We start from the raw sequence: 22,122 nt of genomic DNA on the forward strand, positions 1-22,122 counted from the left end.
ATAAAATTTGCTTGATTTAAGTAAACAGTTTTTCTGCTCACTGGATAAAATATATGGTAACTTCTTATTTTTGTATGAAGGCCTTTCTAAATATGAAATATAATACAAAACCCCAAGTTCAAATTAATAGTTACATTAATATTTCTAATGACCCTTTGTCAAAGTTCCTCTGCTGGATTAAACATCAAAAGCAAGACTTCGCTAGTGCCCTCCTTCCTGTTGGTAGTAGTTAGTTGTTTGGTTAAAAACAGATTTGCTGCATAAGTACCTTGGTTTTCAATTAATATTCCCCTAACTTATAAAGGGCTAAAACTGATCTTTTAAACTATATTTCCAAGTGTAGATAAAATATTTTAAATATTAAATTGGTATTAATTTTTTCTTCCTGTTTGCATTTCAGCCTGAAGTTACTACTTCCCCCCCCACCCCAATCTGTTTTCATTTCCATTTACTGTTTTGAGGTCTGGGATATCTGCTTCAGCCTGTGTTCTTCTGTGCATTTTCTGCCAACTTTACATTTCTAATGATGGGGTTATTTATGCAAGTAAGCCAGACATGGTAAGTAGGAGAAAGAAGTGGAAACCCAGAGGCAATCACTTCCTTGCAGTCTTAGAAATGGATGATATGGCCACCCCAAAAGCAAACCTTTTCAGTTTGTGTTTTCTCACTCAGAGGGACAAAAATGGAAGGAAACTAATACTTCGTAGTGCTTCAGACACAGTTTTGGTCATTTTATAGAGCAACTAGTGAAATGGCTGCCTAAATCATTGCTAGAGTTCTATAGGTTTAGGTTTCTTCTGAAATTAAGCAAACCTAGTTCCTTCAGTCTTTTGCTCCAAAGTACATATTTTGCCTGTTGTACTGCTCCTGTTGCTCCAACTCCTTTCTTGAAGTTAGATGCCCAAAACAGGATGCAGTACTCAACTCAAGCATCTATCCGTGTCTGTGGGAGCAGAAACGCCACTTCATATAGCATTGTCTGCAACAGCATAATTTATGCATCCCAGTACATTTTATTTTTTCACAATAGTTAGGCAGTGTTTTTTCACCTTGGCTTATGAACCACAGTGACTGCCAGGTTCTTTTCTGAAGAAATTCTGCCAGTCAACTTGCAGTTATACTTTAGTAAACCCTAAACAGACTAATACTTTGAACTTGTCTTCTTTTTTTAATGTACTGATCTTTTCTCCAATTTGTTCAAGCATTCTAATTCTAATTCTGTCATTAAATCTGCTTATACACTCTCCAAAACCTAATGAAGACTACAACTCTAATAAATTACTCTTTTATTTGATGATCTAATTTACTGATTTTACATTACTGAATAGTACCTAACGTAAGGAACATTTTTGTGGTTTTATACTCAATCATCCCTCCCTTCGGACAATGATCAATTAATTTTAAATTTACCTTTAAAAACAGTTAAAATGGTTTCCAAAGCACTTTGCATCTTTCTTAATTTAGTTTCATTAAGATATTTGCCTTTGATTGTTTGAAATAAAGTCTCATGAAAGTATCATGAGCATATGATCTTTTCTGCTTCTCTCCTATCCACAGGCCTATTCCTGGTTCAGAAGGAAATTAAACTGTTTTAATATAGGGGATCCCCTACAAATCTCTTAGGCTATGCCTTAGAGACCTTCAGATTGTTTGGTTGTTTATTGCAGTATTTTTGAGAGAACTGCAGTTGGCTGACTAATTCCTAAGTTCATAAATCGCACTCTGCCTCCTTTTAAAATATGTTATGAACCTTATTTACCTCCTACAGATAGTGTGACAATTAGAAAATTCTCTAGAAAATAGGAAGCATGGGTTTGAGATTAAAGACAAATTTTAAACCTAAGGCAGTGATTCCCTTAGCAGTGTGTTAGCCTCAAGATGGTTATGCAGAAAGTATTCGACTGCAGTCTAGAAGGAAAGAAATAAATCCAGTTCCAGCCTACTCTCAAGCAAGACAGGATCACGAGTGGACTGGAATGCCTTACTGTTGTCTGGTATTACATGCAACATTCTGGAGAGGATGTATTTCAGACATGTCACTATCCTCAGGTTTTTTTATTGTCTGGGCAGCAGGGTGTCAAATTTTTATGTTGTCATTCTGAGGCACATATTGCTATGTGCTATATATGTCATATGGATGCCAAATCCTTAGTTTTGAAACCTACTCCTACCAAGTGCTTAAATATTTTTCTTGGGTCTCTTTTCACATTGTCTTTGAATAGAGAATATAATGTGATTTTAGGCTAAGCGTTTCCAGCTGAAAATACCAGGGGGAGGGAGGGCACAGGAACAAACTGTATTGGAAAGGCAGGTGCTATTCATTCTTAGGAGCAGACCTGGTAGACACTATGGTGAGCTTTCTGAGGGAAGAACTGTGACTATAGGCTTATTGGGTTTTGCTGCCTTTTTGCAAGGTTAATAACATCTTTCTAAAAACACAGTCAAGGAGGAAGAAGAATACATGTGTGGGGCAATTCCCTTGCAAGAAGAAACTTATCTCTTGAAAAGCTCTGAAAGATCCCAATATGCTGCTTGGCAGAAGTCCAATCTTTTTTTTTATTGGGACTTTTAAGATCATTGCTTCCTATACAAATTGTTCTTTGTGCCACAGATCTTGGCCAGACAAAGTGTAATTTGACAGTGCCTTTCCTCAGGCAGGCCAGATCTCACGGGCTGTGGGCCAATGGCTGTAGCTGGTAGGTCCTCTTTGTACTACTGCTGCCATGGAAGGTGTTGGGCACCTCCTAATTGCCATAGTGACATTATGTGCTCCTTTGCCCTCAACCCACCAAGCTTTCTCATCCCATGACAGTGCCAGGCAGAAATGTTGCCTGAAGAAATCTGAAGGAGCGGTAGTGTGGAAAAAAATGAGGAAAATTATTTTTAATCTCAACTATTCTTTTGATTGATTTACCATTACCGGACTTCACTTTAATATTGTTTTATGAATCATTTCCACAAAATCCCAAAGAAGAGAAAAAAACCATAGTTCATTTCTAAAGCACAAACACTCAAGTGCTTTGACTCTCTGGTCATTGCAGTAATACAAACAATAATTAGACCCCAGCAAAAAGGTAGGTTATTTCCCACTACTGGTTCCTTCCATCTTGTTTGCAACCTGTTTTTCCACAGAGCACCACAGCTATTTATATACTGCAGGTGGGAGCTGAGAATAGGAGAGCTTTTTGTTCATATAATGACAGTGTCAGGGGAGCAGTACTTTAGATAAATTAGGATGGCCTCTACAAAGCCCTGTTTTTATGATTGTAATACTACTGGTATTTTAGGGACTGAAGTCTCTCAGACACAGGCCCAGCTTCAAGTGATTTATCTCTTCTTACATATAAAAACAAACCAATTTATGTTAAAGTGACCTTTTTTTGATCAAAGCAAAGCTGAGTACTGGTTTTTATTTTAGCTATAAGAAATTAGTCAATAGGACAGGTTGTTCACCAGAAAATACAAGCAGTTTACCAGAGAAAGCCAAATGGTGTTTCTTAGAATACTGAGTTATTTTGAGGAGAGAGTAAGGATTTGAGTGGGACAGGTAGATGCATTATGGAAAAAAAAACATGTCTTCCAACACCCTTGCAGTGGTAGAAAATGTAGTACAGTTCTAGGTAGTCTGCTTATGCCTGCAAATGAGCATCTCAGATATTATTTTTCTGTTTCTCCTTTCTTTTGTTCTAGGGAAAAAGAAAACAGTGCACAAGGGAGTAGGGAACCTCACATTTCCAGTCTTAGTTACTCTTTGCAAATGGTGTCATTCCAAAACTTTCTAGACGAAAATTCTTCTCCAGCTCATATGCCACTAAGACAAAACACTTATGGTATTTGGTTTGGAGCAATTTGGCCTGGAATTATTACCTCGCAAATGTTGACTTTTAAGAAGACAAAAGAAAAAAAAGAAAAGAAAACAAAGACAAGCTTTTTTCACTCACTGTGGATACGCTGGGATAAGCTGTTGTAGAAACACTAGGTAGAAGCAGATTGATTTAGTGTCAAGTTGACCTCCCACCAAACTATTAGATTCTATTACCAGAACAGAAACCTGCAACCCAGCGCACCACCTACTTTTGTTGAATAGATGTTACAGAACTATATATTAAAAGAGATATATTTTTAGATTTTCTAAAGAAGAAATTCTTAAATCAGTCAAAACTCTTCAAAATTGGCAAGATACTTGCCTCTCATTTGAGCATACCAACACAATAACTGTCAGGCATGTTTGATTCCCTTCTTAAAATTATGGAAAAGGAGTTTGCAGTTTTGATTTACAACCTTCTGGAACTGGAATTAAAAGCAATGCATTACTGCACAGTTCATGGGCAAAATAACCTTTTAAACCTACTGTTCATATTCATTCAGCACAAATGCCTTCGGAGGCAATGGGGGATGAGTCAGCATCAGAGCTGTTACTGTTTTTAACACTTCCATGGATATGATTAGAAAAAGATAGTTAAGAATTTGATAGCTTCTCAATTTTTGAAAAAGGACATTTAAGAATAATGGGACTTATACAGCACTTTTAAAATGTAAAACAAGTACAGACAATTCCCAGTTAATAATTGCCAATAGCCTTTTGTCACTGTCTAGTGATTTGGAGATCCAAGATGAGAAAGGCAAAGGGAAATATTAAATTCAGCTATCCAGCTTCTTAAAAGAAATAATGGAATAAAAAAGTGGAACAATGACATGAAGGGAAAGAAAAAATGGGTAAACTTCCTTTTTGATATATGTGAGGATTAGGTAAACTTTTACTCTCATCTAATTACTAAACAAAACCACTGACGTTGCTATCTGATAATTGCAAATAAACAAATTTACAAATATTGATATTCACAGAGAACTGACATAGTTCAAGACCAGCATAATTTGTATACATTGTTGAGTAACTGAAAGAGTGGACCGTGGATGTTAGGACACTGAATTAATTTTGAAGAATCAAAGGAGACTTTTTGCAGATAATCCACTGAAGATTTTCTCTTGAGGTCAGAGCTTACTGAGACAGGACCTTACAATTTCAGTCAGTAAGATGTAAATAGACAATGATTATTAAAAAAGAGAAGAATGGGGCAGGAAACTTGTAGGTAATCCGTTTCTGAAGTTTGTGGTTTAGAAGCACATCCTACAAATATACATTACCCCATGAGCTGAATTTGTCCAATGCTCTTTACAATCACCCTCACTTATGTACCTTGCTGCTACTTCTGTACTATGTTTAAGTACCTTTGCATTAATCGAAGTCATAAGAGATGTGTGTTGTTACTAAACCTCTTGCTTTTTTCTGTTGTTGCTGTCTTCTAATCTGATTGGCTAAATCATTAATGTATGAGAGAAAAACAAATGCTGATCTGCTCAGTGATCATACCTCCAATTTTCAAAGGGTTCAAAAGGAGTCTGTTCAATTTTTTCAGTCATCTTTGAATATCCTTGCTTTTATGACTGAATCACTGATTCTAAGAAGTCAAATCCTTAGCAGGTCTAAACCTTACAGTAATTTCTTGTTTGTTATGGGCTTATTCCGTATCTCTTGATAATTTATTAATTTTTATCATGTGATTTGAAAGTGGCAGTATTTGAGGATAATTTTGATAGGGAACAATAAATAATAAATGGCTACCTATACAAACACAAATGATCTTTTATATAAACAAAACCCCATAATGAAATATAGTGTTCTCAGTAAAGGATTATTGAAGGCATAAGAACTCTTTCTTTTCCATTTTTCAAATCCGAGTCACTCTTTTGTGTCAGTGCTTCAAAAGCTTTAGTCTGAACCACCTGCTTTCATATATACAAAAAGAATAAATAAACACTAATGCATATATATGTGCATAGTTGACACTAGATCCTTTAGTTCCAATCAGTTTGAGTAATCTCGGTGAAACTCATCATCAATTTTGTATATTCATTATGTAAATCAGAAGAAGTTAAGAAAGCATGTGGCAAAGCTTACTCAAATTCCATTCTCACTGTCTTTTGAAAACTGTAGAGGTGACACAAAGGTTCTTTAAAACTTGGGTTTAGAGCTTGACCTTTCAGAATTCTTTATGTCCATCCTGTCTACTTAGCTTTTTTTGGTATTTTGTAAAACTGATGGCAGCTATTTGGAGTTGCAAATATTACAATTACTTGAAGGAATCACAATCATTATCTGATTCAGATATTGAATAGAAAAATGTACAGGTGGAATAGTTTTTGGATAATACTGTCACAAAATGAAAAGTACAGGCAGATTAGAAACAAGATCAAGTCAGGCCTGCAGCAGCACGTCTAGCATTTACAGTGAATTTATAGAGAAAAATACTAACAGTATTGTACTTCTATCTTTCAGTATATTTTAAAAGCTCCTGTAATTTTTATCTTTCAGGAATTCTGACAAAGCATTTAGAAGGACAGAAGATAGAACATTTTTGTTATGGTGCTTGAAATGTTGGATGCAAACTCTCTCCTGACTGTAGTACAAATTTGTCTCTATGTATTTTGTAGGAAAGCTTAAAACATACTGCCATTATTGATATAACATGGGAACCACAATGCAGTACACAGTTAACTGAATTTTAACTTTTATTAAATTTAGGCTGTGATGTTCAAAAGCTGTTCTTTTATGCGATGTGTAAGGAACAGTGATGTTGTATTTGGTCCCTAGCAGCTTGCTATGTCTAATTAATGCCTACACATGTATTTGAATGCTATCCTAACACACATAATTTGAGGACCTTCATTATGAACAAACTTGCAGCAGTGCAACAAATGTAATGAAAAAACCCCATTTCTATCGCATAGAAGCTCCAGTGAATAAAACAAGGTCAGCCTCTATCTTGCTCATAGTGTGTTGCTTAGAAAGGTGATTGTGATTTCAGATATTCTTTGTTCATGGGATTCTTTTTCTCACTGGGATTTTGGGATGCTTCTAATGTGCATGTTATATTTGGTACACCCAATTATCCTGATCTCAGGATTCATCAAAAGTTTTGGGCTCTCGTAACATTTGTGATCTTTAAACTTACTAAAATATGGATGGTATTCTAGACTGAACTTTGATATATTGTACCAAATTGCATTTATTCTTTTGTATTTTTTCTCCTGCATGCTTTCAGTTTGTCTCTAGTTTATAACTGAGATAAAGGACTTTTACTTTGTAAAATTGATTTGCTATGGTGAATTTCTCCTGCTGCTATTTTAATCTTTGTTGATCTGGATTTATAGTGACCTCTCTTAGAGAAATTGTTTTGCATAACCTGTTTTTTTTTTCTTAGGATTTAAATGATTGCTTCTGCTGGATCCCTGAGTTTTTTGGTCTAGTTTTCATCTTCAGGATTATTTCTGTTTTACATTCATTTGGTTGCTGTTTTGTTGGTGACCTATTTGTCTATCACAATGCCCAGACTCGGTCTTTTTAGCTATGCTGTTTTTTAAAAGGCTCTTTCTAGACATCTACCTGCTTGAACAGCATACAAATAAAACAACAGTTCAAGTCTTCTTTCTGACGATATGCAGAATTTGCCACAGCATCTGTTATTTGTGGTGTTTTCCACGTTGGCTTTAATCATGGTATTGGAGTGAATGTATAGACATGTTGTATTTTCTATCTATTGTTATCAAGCTATTGAATATTACCATTCCCACTTTATTCAAATTCTAATTACAATGTCAAGCTATAACTTTCCTGGGACTATATTTATGTAAAAATGGCACTTATGGAGTAAATCTATTCCTTCATTAATTGAGGGCCACACCTGTAAAAGTAAACCAGTGACAAAAAGTAGAAAATACATTCCTGCTAATCCCCTTCACATCTCTAGATTTAACATCAAGGACATATTTATATGCCTGATTTTAGCTGGCAACAGTTAAAAATGTAATTGAGTGTATTGACATGTAGCACAGTCTGAAATTTCTAACCTTCCTCAGAGTCAAGAGATGCTAAAACACACTGGTCTATAAAAATGTACCTTAGAGGTGAAACAGGACAAGAAATGGTAAACTGTTATCTATTCTGCTGTTCATTTATCTGATTTCATAGCCTGTTGGCAAAAATCTGGGAGTGAATCCTTTCTCCATTACTATATCAGCATTTTATTTTTCATTATGGTCAGCAACTGAAAGGTTAAAATGTTTATAAACAGAGCTCTGTGCTAAGGTAACAACTACATAGCAGTGAGCATGTTGCAAAGCAATGAGGGACATTGTCTCTGAAGTGACTCTTCAGCTCTCACGAGAGTTACAAACATGCAAGGTAGGGCATACAGTGAGAAAACAGACTGTAAAAGCAAACTACAGTCAGTAGTAATTAATAACAACTACAGGGAGAAAAAATTGTGGCAGCCATAAATAAGTCCTTTTCTGTTCAGTCTGTAGAATTTGCCATTAACTACAAATTTAAAGTGCTGCAGCAGCAAAATCCACTTTTTAAAAGACTATAGACAAACATAAAATGTGAATAAGGTTAAGAAACCAAGCACTAAAAAATTTGTAAGTACCAGAATAAAAAATGCCTCTGCAATATGAATTTGGCATCCAAATGCCTATGTATTATGATAGAAAATCATAGAATCATAGAATAGTTTGGGTTGGAAGGGGGTTCTAGAGGTCATCTAGTCTGACACCCCTGCAGTGAGCAGAGACCAGGTTGCTCAGAGCCCCGTCCAACCTGACCTTGAATGTTCCAAGGGACAGGGCATCTACCACCTCTCTGGGAAACCTGTTCCAGTGTTTCACCAACCTCATTGTAAAAGTTGTTTTCCCTTATATCCAGTCTAAACCTACCCTCCCTTAGTTTAAAACCATTAACCCTTATCCTGTCACAACAGGCCTTGCTGAAGAGATTGCCCCCATCTGTCCTATAGTCCCCCTTTAAGTACTGAAAGGCCACAATAAGGTCTCCCTGCAGCCTTGTCTTCTCCAGGCTGAACAACCCCAACTCTCTCAGCCTGTCCTCACAGAAGAGATGCTCCAGCCCTTGGATCATTTTTGTAGCCCTCCTCTGGACCTCGTCCAACAGTTCCATGTCTGTCTTGTGCTGAGGGCTCCAGAGCAGGACACAATATAGAAGCACGTATTTAATATATGGCCTAATTCATTACAGCTGGCAGTGCACGCTGTTTTAATTCTTCTTTGAATCATTACCTTTCTCACAGATTTTTCTATGAAATGTATTGCTTGCATCTGAAATCACCACAAAAATTCATTAATTTATTTTCCCAATGCCCATGTGAAATAATGGAGTATTTTCTCCCTGTTCGATATGTGGTAAGCTGAAATAGGGGGGGTTAAGGTCAAAGGGATCCATTAATTTCATGTGTCTAACTGAGAAGGCTGAGGCCTCATTTTTCAAATAAGGTGGTATTTTTAGCAATTCGTATGTCTAGAGCAGAGGTCCCTCTGACAGCTGTTACAGTCTGAGTGTTTAACACTTTAAAAGTCAGCCTATGTGGCTGCAGTTTTCACTTCTTGTACCAGAACCTCTCTGAGGCAGAGCAGCTGAGGACAGCCAGGAAAGGGAAAAATTTCCGAAACTCCGTGTATAAGCTCAGTCATTCACTTTGTGGAGCTTGTGCAGGAGCAGCCTACTCATCACTACAAGCCTTGTAAAGCTTTAATGCGTTCAGTGAGTACAGAATTTTTAAGGCTTTTGACTGCTGTTTCTCACAGGTCTCTATGGGCATGTGAGTGGCACTTTAAAGCTTTATAATGTGGCCATTTGAGATGGTATTTCACAGGAAGAGCGACAGGTCCTTCTTAAAATATCCATATCTTGCTCAAGATTAAAAGAGTGGCACAAAGTGTGGAGGAGGGGAAGACAGATAACACAAATAACTAAAGTGTTTTTGCTAACATTTTCTAAGTTTCCAGGCTCAGCCAGATTTCTGGTATGGAAACTGTCAGCTTAAAGAGCTTTTGTTGGGCAAATTTAAAATAACTGATCCAACTTCTGTTGGAAAATATTGGCTATGGTTATCTCAGCCACCTGCCCTTCCAGTAATTCTAGAGGCCTCATTCAGCATTAAATTACACAAGTCCAAAATAATTTTGTTTTTGTTTTTGTTTTTGTTTTTTTTTAAGAAATAGCATCAGTGCAAAAGTGATATCAAATAATCAGAATAATGTCAAATAAAAATTATTTTAAATAATTTCTTTGTTTAAGAAATGTGTAGTGCCTAATATAAATGTAGTGAATACTGAACAGCTAAAAATGAGGTAATGAAGTATGGCTTTTTTGCCTCGTTAAGTACTTAGCAAGTATTTCTACGTGTAGTTGCTTTTCCAGACACACTCTGGCAGTTTTTCTAGAAGAAAGCCCAGCTTGTTTTCCAACTTGCCTTCAATTATCTGCATCCTGACAATCAGAAATCCCAGATAAGCAATTTAATTTACATCAAATATTTATTTTCCAAAACCAGATGAATCCCTCAGCTAAAGCACATGGAGAAGTGATATATATAACTTTTAGAATTAAATCCACTGATGCTCATAAGATAACAATCCTATGCTAAAGGACCAGAGTTCTTGTGCACTTTTATTGTGTAAATCAGGAGTTATTTCAGTGCTATAGAAGAAAATACATGACTTAAAAACTGGGGCAAATGAGAGGAGTGAACTAATTTTAATGAAGTTACATGGAATTAACCCTGTTAGGACAGTTTCTATTCTATTTTCAACTATAAGTCAGATATGAAGATAATACTTAAGTGTATGCCAATAAAGAGGACAGAACAGTCATGAGTTTGAACTAAAAAAAAGCTCAGGTTATGATAAATGAAGCATATTTTCCCCCTTTTTTTCTGTTTGTACACTAAAGTAAGAAGCTAAATATCTGTGAGTGTCTTGTCCCTCTAGGCAAATTCCATTGTCCAGAAAATCTGTTTTGATGAAGAATTATAGTCAGGACTCTGACTTTTGCCTTACTTCTGCTGTAGCAAGCACAAGAGTGTCTTAGCAAGACTAGGATGACTCTTATCCTGTTTATGTTGCCTTTATTTTCTTACTAATCTGGAAATTAAAAGTATCAGATGACATCTTGGACTTTGTATGTATCTGGAGCTAAGTCAAATCTTTCATGCACATACATTGCAGTGGCTTTTTGTCATAGCAGCAGCTGTCTTACTTTCCCTATATCCTTCCTTTGAATTGTGACTTCTTAGTCTCTCACAGAAAACATTCAGTCTGTTGTCTTTGCTGATAACCTGATTAGTCCACTTGGTCTCACGCAAACATTAATTAATTTTAAAATTAATTACATTCCTGTGAAATTATTAATTTCAGGAACTGATAAAAATATTAGGCATATTGTGAAATGATTGGCGTTATAGGCATTACTGACTTCTGTCAAGGCTTCTATGAACTCTAAGGAGAGTTGCGTGGAGTTAGCTTCTTTTTCTGAAGGAACATACAAGAGGCCTTAGCTCCCTTTCTGCCTCACCCATATTCTTCTGAAAATGGTTAATTTTTTTAAACAACAAAGTCACTTAATGAAATAATATCAGTAGAATATTGATAAGTGATACATGTTACTGTATGGCTTTAAAAATAAATATGCAAAACTGTACAATTTTAGAAATAAATTTTATAGAAAACAGATTAACCTTCTTTTGAAGGTATTGATCCCAAGGAATCAGGAATTATGTACAACAGATAAGGCTTACCTACTGCTTACAATAATTTATTGCAGTTGTTGAAATATTTATATGTTTTCCTAAATGTGAGTTTTATAGTATGACCATAACATGTGTTTAAATAGCTGAAATATTTCCTCACATTTGTACAAGTTATTCACATATGAATTACTGTTATATATTTTGAAGAAAATAATAACCTTAATTTCAAGGAAGCATTATCTGAATAGAAATCCAGGAAGATTTTAATAGAAAAACTGTCTTCCCTTCCACTGATTTCAAGATGTTCTTGACAGACTCTAGTCGAAGACCTCTTAATTCCTTGTTTTTTTTTTTTATTATAATCTTAATAATGAACTTCTAAAATAATAGCTTAACGTATTTTTGTAATTTTTTTTTCATCACACATCTAAATGGAAAATATAAAATGCTTTAGAACTTTCCATTTTTTTCTTCAAGAAAGAAACATGAATACTTAAATGACATTTATAACACATTTCAAATAGATAATTTGTTTATAGCTACTGTAGAAAAATAGTTGCAAATATTAGAATTATTTAAAAATGTATTTTAGGTATTAGATCTAAGTGATCTATATCATCCCTGCTGTCCATTAATTCAATCTCTGGGAATGACCCAAGCATGTTGTCTTTTGGTAAATTCTTCACCACTACCATCAGACTTTATATCCTTGTGTTTAAGGGTTGGAAATGTGTTGCAGAAGACTTAACATGAAGTGACCATATATCCGGAGTGGCTTTCAAGTGTGCCAGCATGCAGGCACATTCTGAAAAAAAAGAAAAGAAAGCAAAATTTTCTTTAGTTTCCTTTCTGAAGCTGGTGAACTGGATCAAGCAAATAACTGGGTTAAAATAGTAAATTTTTTTCCCTGGTTTATTTTTAACTTGGATTATCTTCTCAACCTGGTTCATCCATGGCCACACAAATAAATGAACCAACAGAACAATGGGAGCAGCACACAAACAGAGGTGAACAGCTGGGATGGAGAGAAATGGGTTGTTTAAATTCGAACTATCATGGGAAGAAATAGTTGTGAAGCTATCTTCAAATGGGTGACATATGTCATCCAGGAGGTGCTTATCTTTTCCTACTGAGTATGGAATCAGACCTTGGCTTGAGTCGTCAGCTTGGTTAGGCTTGGAAAGATTTCCTGATATAGTTGTAGCAGTAAACCTGTAGAACAGCTCCATGCATCCATACCTTTTGAGTTACTAAATGCCTTCTTTGCCTCAGTCTTTAACAGTAAGACCAGTTATCCCCAGGATATTCAGCCCATGAGTCATGGTTTTAGTGGGGTAGAGTTAATTTTCTTCACTCTAGCTGGCATAGTGCTGTGCTTTGAACTTAGCATGAAAAAAATGTTGAGATAACACACAGATGTTTTGGCTGTTGCTGGGTAGCGCTTGTACTAGTCAAGGACATGTCTAGCCTCCCATGCTCTGCCAGGTGCACAAGAAGCCGGGAGGGGAGGGGGCACAGCTAAGGGAGTGGATTCAAACTGACCAAAGGGATATTCCATATCACGTAACATCATGCCTGGTATGTTAACGGGGAGGGGCTGGCCGGGGGAGGCAGGCAGCAATCGTGGCTCGGGGATGGGCAGCATCGGTCAGCGGGTGGTGAGCGGCAGTATCATTTGTGTTTCTGTGGTTTTTTTTTTCTTTTTTTCCTTCCTTTCTATTTTATTATATTAACATGATTGTCATTATTATCATAATCATTATTATAATTATTATTTTGTTGTAATTATTAAACTGTGCTTATCTCAACCCACAAGTTCTTTTGCTCGTCCAATTCTCTTCCCCATCCCACAGGGGTGGGGGAAGTGAGCGAGTGGCTGCGTGGTGTTCAGTTGCCAGCTGAGGCTGAACCACGACAGTCTATTTTGGCGCCCAATGTGGGGCACGAAGGGTTTGAGATAATAACAGTTGCTGGTCACAGCATTGATTCATCTGCTCTCAATATTAGTTTGTCCAGTCTTTACAAAGCCGATTGTAAAGTACATGTTAAAAATTGCTGTTGGTTTTTGTAGTTTGCTGTGCTCTGCAGTGATTAGAGATGTTTTGCCTAGGAGATTTGTTACTAAAACACTGGCCTTGACCGTTATTGGTTATTTAGGTCTTGCATGGAAGCCGTTACTGTACTTCAGCTACCACCTCATGGAGACAATTAGCAATTATACCTCCTCCTCTGAGAGGTTTTTTATGGAGGAAATACAGAATGGCACCTTAGCTACCATCTTATATAATGTCTCCTCCTTCATTACAACTACTTTTCAGTATCTTGAACATCCTTGGGTAGTTAAGATACATCTGTTGGTATTGCTTTGGCAGGTGGTGTCAGTTCTGTCTAAGGTTAATAAGCAAGTTAAGAACATAATCCAGAGATCTGCCCCAAGGCTCGATAGCTATGTGTGGCAGGGTATGTGGGATAGTATGGGCAAATGCCTAAGGCGGTGGGCACCCCCCGTGGTGTGGGACTTCACCCCTGAACAAGTGCAGATCCTGAAAAATTAGTAGAATATTTGGAGGAAGTATGTTGTCACCTTGGCAATTCCAGAGAGATACAAATCACTGCAATGTGCTGGGGCCTGGCTCATGCTTATCGAGCCCTATTTAACACTATTCAGTACTCCCAAGGGGAAGAGAGTCTCTGGACCTAAAAAGACAAAGACAAGGAAAGCAACAAGCACTGCGGCCACCCAAACCCCACGACAGACACTGCAGCTACTCCAACCCCAGTGACAAGCGTTGCAGCGAAACCAGAGGACCAACATGTGCCAGTATCTGTTGCCCCTATACTCAGGAAGAAATCTTGGAAGAGAAAGTCAACTTGTTTAGAAAGAGATTATGAAGAAACAGAGCCATCACAAGAAGAGGAGGAGGAAGAGGAAGCATGTATACAAGAAATGGAAACTACCCGATCCCTATCCTTGAGTGAGTTTCTGAATGTATGGAAAGATTTCGGGCATCATTCAGGTGAGCACATTATCACCTGGCTACTCCGATGCTGGGATAATGGGGCCAGTAATCTGGAATTAGAGGGGAAGGAAGCCAAACAACTGGGATCCCTCTCTAGGGAAGAGGGCATTGATAAAGCAATTGGAAAAGGAACACAAGCCCTCAGCCTCTGGAGGTGACTCCTGTCAGGTGTGAGAGAAAGGTACCCCTTCAAAGAAGATATTGTATTTCACCTGGGAAAATGGATGACCATGTGTCGTGGTTTAGCCCCAGTCAGCAACCAAGCACCACGCAGCCGCTCGCTCACTCCCCCCTGGTGGGATGGGGGAGAGAATCGGAAGAGTAAAAGTGAGGTAACTCATGGTTTGAGATAAAGACAGTTTAATAGGTAAAGCAGAAACTGCGCACGGAAGCAAAGCAAAACAAGGAATTCATTCACCACTTCCCATGGGCAGGCAGGGGTTTAGCCATCTCCAGGAAAGCAGGGCTCCATCACGCGTAACGGTTACTTGGGAAGACAAACGCCATCACTCCAAATGTCCCCCCTTCCTTCTTCTTCCCCAGCTTTATATACTGAGCATGATGTCTTATGGTATGGAATATCCCATTGGTCAGTTCGGGTCAGCTGTCCCGCTGTGTCCCCCCCAGCTTCTTGTGCACCCGGCAGAGCACGGGGAGCTGAAAAAGTCCTTGACCAGTGTAACTGCTACTTAGCAACAACTAAAACATCTCCACATTATCACCGCTGTTTCCAGCAAAAATCCAAAACACATCCCCATACTAGCTACTACAAAGAAATTTAACTCTATCCCAGCTGAAACCAGGACACCATGGAGAAAGGTATCCAGTACCTGAGGGAACTAGCCATGCTTGAGGTGATTTATGGTGACCTGGACGATCAACAGTCGTCCAAAGATCCAGATGAAGCCAAGTGCACATGACCCATGTGGCGGAAGTTTGTACAGAGCGCACCATCCTCGTATGCAAACTCATTGGCAGTCATGTCCTGGAAAGATGATGAGACACCAACGGTGGCTGAGTTGATTGATAAACTCCGGGAGTATGAAGCAAATATCTCTTCCTTGCTTGTCTCTGCTGTTGAGAAACTGTCCTGAGAGGTCCAGCAACTCAAAGAAGATAGGTCCGCCTCCCCACCAGTATGGACCAGTATCTCAGCCATTAGGAGTAAGCGCCCCTTTGCTCAAGAGAAGGGATACTCACGACGGGGCACCCTATGGTTTTACCTGCATGACCATGGAGAGGACATGAAGAATTGGGATGGAAAAGCTACCTCGACCCTAGAGGCACAGGTACGTGAGCTGCAAGGGAATACAATCACTCGGGAGTTTCTCCAGGAGAGCTGCTGCTCCAGTTTCCAGTAAACAATTCCCCAGACAAAGGAGCAGAAGCGCTGATTTTCTGTCTGATCTTAATAAAGACACTTGTGATTCATATTTACAGGAAGTGAGTGATGAATACTATGATCAGGACTAGGGGGTCCCTGCCTCCAGCCAGGTGGAGGAAAGGGATAGCCAGGCTTACTGGACTGTGTGGATCCGATGGCCTGGCACGTCCGACCCACAGGATTATAAAGCTTTAGTGGACACCAGCGCACAGTGCACCTTAATGCCATCAAACTATATAGGGGCAGAACCCATCAGCATTGCTGGAGTGACAGGGGGATCCCAAGAGCTAACTGTATTGGAGGCCGAAGTGAGCCTAACTGGGAATGAGTGGCAAAAGCACCCCATTGTGACTGGTCCCGAGGCTCTGTGCATCCTTGGCTTAGACTACCTCAGGAGGGGGTATTTCAAGGACCCAAAAGGGTACAGGTACGCTTTTGGTGTAGCTGCCTTGGAGATGGAGGAAATTAAACAGCTGTCTACCTTGCCTGGCCTCTCGAAGGACCCTTCTGTTGTGGGGTTGCTGATGGCCAAAGAACAACAGGTGCTGATCACCACCACAACAGTGCACCGGCGGCAATATCGCACCAACCGAGACTCTCTGATCCCCATCCATGAACTCATATTTTTCATATAATCTAATTAACTTTCTTTCCAGTAGAATTACTAAGTAAGGTAGCTACTGCAGTTCGTCTTTATTAACAGAAGCATGGCTGGCAAAAACACTTCTGGTACAAACCCTGAGATGTAGTTTAATAACCAGTGTGTGTCAAGTGTAATCTCTGCTGTTCCTCCTGGGACTCCTTCATCAAGAGAATACATATTCTGTCTGTGCTGTCTGGGCATTTTCTAAACCCATTCTCCCAGCTTGCTTGCCACCTAAATCATGCCTTGAAGCACCACCTCTTCACGTTTTTTTAACACCTCCAGAGATGGCGACTCCACCACCTCTCTGGGCAGCCTGTTCCAATGTCTGACCACTCTTTCAGTAAAGAATTTTTTCCTAATATCCAATCTAAACCTCCCCTGATACAGTTTGAAGCCATTTCCTCTCATTTTATCACTAGTGACCTGGGAGAAGAGACCAACACCCACCTTGCTGCAACCTCCTTTCAGATAGTTGTAGAGAGCGATAAGGTCTCCCCTCAGCCTCCCCTTCTCCAAACTAAACAACCCCAGTTCCCTCAACCTCTCCTCATAAGACTTGCTCTCCAGACCCTTCATCAGCTTTGTTGCCCTTCTCTGGACACGCTCCAGCAACTCAATCTCCTTCCTGTACCGAGGGGCCCAAAACTGAACACAGTATTTGAGGTGCGGCCTCACCAGTGCCGAGTACAGGGGCACGACCACTTCCCTACTCCTGCTGGCCACACGATTCCTGATACAGGCCAGGATGCTGTTGGCCTTCTTGGCCACCTGGGCACACTGCTGGCTCATGTTCAGCCGGCTGTCAACCAGCACCCCCAGGTCCTTCTCCGCCAGGCAGCTCTCCAGCCATTCTTCCCCAAACCTGTAGTGTTGCATGGGGTTGTTGTGACCAAAGTGCAGGACCCAGTGCTTGGCCTTGTTAAACCTCATACAATTGGCCTCGTTCCATTGATCCAGCCTGTCCAGATCCCTCTGCAGAGCCTTCCTACCCTTGAGCAGATCAACACTCGAGCCCAGCTTGGTGTCATCTGCAAACTTACTGAGGTTGCACTCAATCCCCTCACCCAGATCATTGATAAAGGTATTAAACAAGACTGGCCCCAACACTGAGCCCTGGGGAACCCTGCTCATGACCGGCTGCCAATTGCATTTAGCTCCATTCACTACCAACTCTCTGGGCTTGGCCATCCAACCAGATTTTTACTCAGCAAAAAGTACACCTGTCCAAGCCATGACCTGCCATCTTCTCTAGGAGAATGCTGTGGGATACAGTGTCAAAGGCTTTGCTAAGTCCAGTAAAATTATATTATATATCTACACACATACATACATGTGCCCATCCTTCCATGCATATATACGTATATGTATATGTATGGTGTACATGTAACCAGATGTTTTGATACATATTCTGACATACATAACATTGTTTTGTGAACTACATAAATGAAGATAGTGAAATACTGTATCATTCTTTGTCAATAATTTCTAAAAATACGTGAGTCTATTCAAACAAAAAAGTTCTTCCTTGTACTATCAGAGAGCTTTATTTCTTAAATATAAATAAGAACAATAAAGAAATAGTGTAAGTTAATATGTTTTTTTTCTTATAAAGAAAAAAAAACCTGGAGCTAAGAGATGATGCTGGGAAGACATTATTGGGGAAAGAAGACAGGAAGAGGAAAGGAAGAGAACTGAGAAATTGTAATGTTATAAGGTGTTAAGTTTAAAAAAAATATCTGAGCTGGGCTACAAGAAGAAAAAAATATGAGAGGAGGTTGAAATCCATCCTGAACTCATTCTGTCAGTCAGAGATAGGAAATACCGCCTTCAGAAATCTGAATACAGTTGATCCATTGACTTGTCAGTCACAGGAGGATTTCAGTACACTGATTTCAAAGCCTGATTTACACCACCATAGGAGTTACTCACTGAGGATTAGGGAAATAGAAGGCTTGCTTGGGAATGCAATTTCTGAAGGAGGTTAAATGAGATAAAAAAATGGAACAAGCAACGCGGAAAAGAAACTAAAGAGAGGGAAAGAAGAGGAAAAAGGAAGAGAAAGAGAATATTGCTATAATGTCTTTCGATTATTTTAACACAGACCCTCATGTTTGCTATTTTCCTGGGAGAAATTTTTGCCCAAAGTGATCAGTTGATGCCCATGTGTAACAAGTGCTTTATGCTCTAATGCCTCCTTAGATAATGAATAGTAATTGTGATACCTGGGAGTCTGGCTCTATGAACAGCTACTATGTGTGAGTATTTCACAGCATGACTTGGTTGACCTATCTTACTCCTGGTTTGAAGCAGCATCAGTGAGCAACAGATGACATTTTCAAGCTTGAATGCTCACTTAAGTCCTAAAACAAGAATTAAACGTGAAATAAATAACAAGCGGCAGTCTGTGTTGGTGGAGCCAACACTTCTGAGCACCTTCGTTCAGACAAGTTGCTTCCTTCACTGTGTGCATGGCTTCTGAGGATTTATACTTGAAAATGGTGGCTTTGTTCCTCAGAATATTTCTGTGCCACCTGTATATTTTCCACCCCACTATTCTGCATTGTCTATTTGTTTAGACTAAGCACTTTCTCATAAGTCCTGAACACAATGAGTCATCCTAGAAAGCTATGTGAAAGACTGTTTATCAGTTGGTCTCAGAGCCTTGAAATTTTTAAGGTGTTTATTTCCTCACCGTTCCTGCAAGGTGGGTAGATTACAGTTTTCTCCATTATCTGAGGCAGAGGTCTAGTACCAAAAGATGCTTAATGCAAAAGTCTTTTACTCAGGTAGTCCCAACTTCCTCAGCTTTGCAGACCCATAATCCTGCAATTTGTGTACTGTGTGAATTTCTGCCACTGAGGTCCTTCTGCCTCCTTATGCTGGATGTCACTGCGTTGCTTGGGGACCTACACTGAAAACTATCTCCTGACAGGATTGCCAAACCAGACATCTTCCCAGATGTCTTCTCTTAGGAAACCAATTTAAAGGATGTTCTCGTGCCTTTTTGATGGATGATAAAGACTTTGATAGTCTATGTGGTAGTGGATATACACATCCCCTCTAAAAAAGCAATAGTTGGGGCACTCATGAGAAAAACCCCATATATTCAGATTTTTATTTTAATATATCAGGATCTGTAGCAGTCTCCCCCTTTTATGTGAGAACACCTTAATTAACAGAGTATAGAGGAGAGAATAAAAACACACTGAAACAGTTTCATTTCTATAATGTAATTATTCACTGGTACAGAGACAAGAAAATGCAGTATTTTTAAACTGGGATATAGGAGAGTTAGGCCTAGATTTCTGTTTCAGTATGTTTTGTATTTTGCACAAACTTTGAGAAGTAAGACTTTCAGCTGTAGTATTGGGCAAAACGGAACAAGTCACTAAAACTGATTTATATAAGCAGAGGATAAAGTCTACAATTTTTTAAAAAACCACTTATTTAAGAAATCACAGTAGGCAGGTATTAAATATTAACAGATACTGATGTATCAAAACAAAGGAAGAATCACTTCAGCCTTTAGGCTAATGAAAACCTATCTGGAGGTTAATTTATGTAGTGACTTTTGGCATTTTTGGCAGAACTAAATGGAAACAGGATATCCCCAATCTGTTACCGCAAGCAAGAAAGAAGAGACTTTCATGTTCTGCCACTCATCTTATATTTTCCATAGATGTTTTTTATATCACAGCTCTCCTAACAGACGTGAAAAATTGATGATGGGATTTTAAAATTTGTCTACACCACAGCCAGGATATATATGGGCTGTCCATACCACTGCTAGAGCTCATTTCCCTCGCACTTAGACATATGCCTTTTGGATGTAAACCAAAAGAAATAAAACATGACTAAAAACATGCAGGAGTATCCAAGATGACAGTGCTGTAATCAGCAAAGAGGCAAAGAATCATAGAACAGTTTGGGTTGGAAGGGACCTTTAGAGGTCTTCTAGTCCAACTCCCCTGCCGTGAGCAGGGACATCTTCAACTAGATCAGGTTGCTCAGAGCTGGTTCAGGTTCAGTTCTGTCAAAGGTGTGTGGGTGGGAGGATGCTAAGCCCTCTGTTAAACTCCACAGGTTCCAGCTCCAGTTAAGGGAATGGAGAAGGGGTGCCTATTTGGGAGGAAGTATTTCCATGGGACTGCTCCTCCTGCACTGCCTGTGCAGCACTTTTTCCTTGACTTCACACCATAACCACTGGGAGGGGACAAAGCAGATGCTTCTTCCTGGAGCTCTGTAAAGTGACCCAAATCAGGTCAACATAAACACAAACACAAACCAAGGCAAACATAAACACAACCAAAATGAAGTTTTGAAGGGTGTTTGTGTGTAACAGCAGGAAGAATAACCAGGACTTCATTCAGAAATCAACACCTTAGTGATATTTACGATGAGTAAAATAGATTTAAAAAACAACATTGTGACATCTACATCACTTGTTAACATTTCTTTTCATGCTGAATTAGATGAGAGTCTGGATTATAGCACACACAAAGAAAAACAGAAATGAAAGTTAGGGGACTGCACAGGTCTGAACGGTCATCATCAAAGAACTGCTATTAAGAAACCCCAAAGTCTTTATTTCTACTTCTACTCTAACACTGTATAGTCATAGTGAGCTTACAAGCAAGAATAGCATGAAAAAAGGGCAGATTTAGTCTCATTCTTTGGAAACTGGGAGTATTTTATTTAGCACTGAAACTACTGGCAGCCAAATGTGGGGGAAATTTACTTTATCATTGGATATGAATGTTGCTATGTGACTAAACAGAAGATTTCAGATATCATTGTTGTCAGGACTTCCAAGACCAAGAGTTTGCTCTCACTACAAAAGAAAAATGCAATATGATCTGTTGCAATAGAAATCTCTGAACATTTTTCCACAGTATGCTATCTGTAAATAATGGAAAATTTATGGGACCTAAACAGTAAATAAATGCTCCAGATATACTGAATTCCATGGCACATAGTCTGTACATTGTTAATCTTTCAGGAAATCAGAGTATGGTATCCTGTTAAGCTAATCATGGACACCATCAGACAACTAGAGCAGTTATTAATATGCCAATTTTTAACTGTGTGAAACAGTTCTACTACACAAAATCAAACTTTAATTTAAGAATTATATATTTTAGGTATTAATTAACAATATAATGCTGTTATTTGAACAGAGTGAGAAAAATTACAAATTTGTCACAGTAAAAATATTGTTGCTCATGGGAAAAACAGGGACATTTATAAACAAACTGTTGCAGAAATAGGATTTAGGGTCACATACAAAGAAAGACCAATGGCATCTAGAGCAAGCCATATGCATGAAAGTGATACTTGGCTAGACATTAAGAGCCTTAAATTTTGATTTTTATGTTTAGACACATGCAGACATACCTAAGGCCCCATTATAGTTGATGGAAATTTAATCAACACAGTTAGTGAGTCTAAAGAGCCGGTCAGTTCACCTTAGAG

This window comes from Phalacrocorax carbo, chromosome 3 (genome assembly GCF_963921805.1).
Source record: "Phalacrocorax carbo chromosome 3, bPhaCar2.1, whole genome shotgun sequence".
Classification (NCBI taxonomy): Eukaryota; Metazoa; Chordata; class Aves; order Suliformes; family Phalacrocoracidae; genus Phalacrocorax; species Phalacrocorax carbo.